Here is a 2,485-nt window from a genome sequence, read left to right as displayed (position 1 = left end):
CTCTGCACAGTACCACTTCTCTTGTCCTGTACCCGGGTGTAATTCTGAGTATCTGTTCCTATTCTGTTTTTATGGGCTCTGCACAGTACCACTTCCCTTTCCCCGTGCTGTGAAGTCATGTGATCGCACACGGGCTCGGTGACGTTGGTCACACCATCTTCCTGCAGCATTTGTGACACAGGAACTCTTCTGCAGGCCGGGTGAAGGAAGCGGCCATTATTGGTGACATGCTTCCTTCCTGTGTCCGAGCATCAGACCACAAGCAGGATGTCTGAGAGCTCAGAAAGGATCGGAGATTGCACAATCACTGACACCAAGCACTATGACCCCCGACACCACACAGGAATTACTATGGCTGGATAAAGATGTATAATGATAATTAATAATGGAGAGGCGGAGGTGTCATCGGGTTATATTTTGCCTTCCCTAACCCTTCCTGCTCAGAAATCAGGAATTGATGTGGGCTCTCTGATTTGTTGCAGCTTCTAATGTACATTGCTAGTTCTGGGTTAGACCCCTTTTTGCTGCAGTCATTGTTCCTGGCACCAGGAAATATTTCTCAGGCATTTGCTCCATATTGACATGATGACATCCCCATGGTCTTTTATTGGATGGAGATCCGGTGACCCCAGGAGACCAGTCTGAGATGATTGGAGCTTTGTGACACGTAGTGATATCCTGCAGGAAGTAGAAGATGGGGACACGGTGGCTATAAAGGGGTGGACATGGTCAGCAACAACACCAAGGTGGCCTGTAGGGTTTATACCATGATAAGGGGGGTTCTAAGGGGGGCAAAGTGTGCCAGGAAAATACCCCCCCCCCCATCATTACACCAGCAGCAGCCTGGGACCAGGGATAGCAGGCAGGACGGATCCAGGCTTTCATGTTGTCACCAAGCTCTGACCCCGACAATCCGAATGTTGCAGCAGGAATGGAGATTCCTCAGACCGGGCAATTTTCCTCCAATCTTTGGTGCCCCGGTGTGAATTGTACCCTCAGGTGCTGACAGGAGTGGCCCCAGTGTGATCTCCGCCTGCTGTAGTCCATCTGCTCCCATGTTGTCCATTCAGAGATCCTCTCTGCACACCTCGGGGGGTATCGGAGTTCCTGTTGCCTCAGCTAGAACCAGGCCATTCTTCTCTGACACCAACAATGCATTTTCACCCAGAGATCTGCCCCTCACTGGGTATTTTCCCCCTGTAAACCCCAGAGATGGCTGTGGGTGAAATATTCAGGCCCCTGGCACCAACCACCAGGCCACAGTCCCTGAAATCTCCATTCTTCCTCATTCTGATGCTCAGGTTCAGCAAGTCCTCAATGTCTGCATGCATCGCTGCCCAGTGATTGGTTGGTCAGATATTGGGGGGTAACAAGATGGACAAGTGTACCTAATAAAGTGGCGGGGGGCTGTACATTGAGGCTGCCCCAGGTAATGTATCAATGACAACACCCGGAGTTCTTCTTTATTCTCCGGTCACGGCTGACATGTTGGCAGTGTCAGCTCATTACCACAAAGCCGGAGACCCTGCACCCGGGGCCACTTCCTGCAATGACACTACAACTCCCAGCATCCTTCAATTGTACAACCTGCAGATACAAAGAACCCAACATTCGGAACTACAACTCCCAGCAAGCCCAGCCCTGCGACACACAGAGACATTCTACAAATTGCTCAATATAAATCACCTAGCTGCAAAGAACTACAACTCCCAGCAAGCTAATCATCAGCCTTTTTCTACCAAGTGTAGCATCTCCAGAGAACTACAACTCCCCCTGTATTACAGGAGGGGGCGGAGCCCAGACCAGTCACCCTGCATGGGAAGGGGGAGCAGCAGTGACCGGTCTGTATTACAGGAAGCTCCTTAGACAAAATGCCACCCTGGATTACCAAAACAGGAAGGGCTGTGAAATCTTCCAATGGGGACACCTGTTCTCCTGACAACCAATAGGAGATTTCTCTTATTTTGAAGTAACTTTCTTTCACTTCCAGTTTCTTCTTCCTAACAGGAAATGAAGGTAAATTCCCCCCAATGGGGCACACAGACATAAGAGGGGGTTTTATTCATTCCAGAACGAGCAGTAATGGTTGGGATGCGGAACGTCTGCAATGAATGGGAGGTCCTGCCAGGCTGACGGTTACCATGGCAACACAGGAAGTTGCCATAACTATGTAATGTATGGAAGGCCAGCAACACAGGAAGGAGGGGTGTATATGGACACTTACCCCTGCAGGGGACCATTGCCCCACCATGGCAGTCAGGGGGTATAAGATGGGGTATATACGGGTACTCAGTCACTCTTATGGCGCAGTGTCGGTCAGTCCAGTATATGGCAGTCATATACCCCAATACCCCCACAGTCCCCTCATATACCCCAAAAACCCATTAGTCCCCTCATATACCTCGATACCCCCACAGTCCCCTCATATACCCCCATAGTCCCCTCATATACCCCCAATAACCCATTAGTCCCCTCATATACCCCC

General features: G+C 50.4%; 1 protein-coding gene across 2 annotated transcripts in view; it reads right to left on the bottom strand.

The window, feature by feature from the left end:
• SNX27 (sorting nexin 27) overlaps positions 1-2,485 on the bottom strand; it is an 11,159-nt gene that overhangs the window by 7,347 nt on the left and 1,327 nt on the right. The window lies entirely within an intron of this gene.

The sequence above is a fragment of the Pyxicephalus adspersus genome, chromosome 12, assembly GCF_032062135.1.
Source record: "Pyxicephalus adspersus chromosome 12, UCB_Pads_2.0, whole genome shotgun sequence".
Taxonomy (NCBI): Eukaryota; Metazoa; Chordata; class Amphibia; order Anura; family Pyxicephalidae; genus Pyxicephalus; species Pyxicephalus adspersus.
The sequence above is the reverse complement of the archived record's forward strand: the minus strand, read 5'-3'. Positions and strand labels throughout refer to the sequence as shown.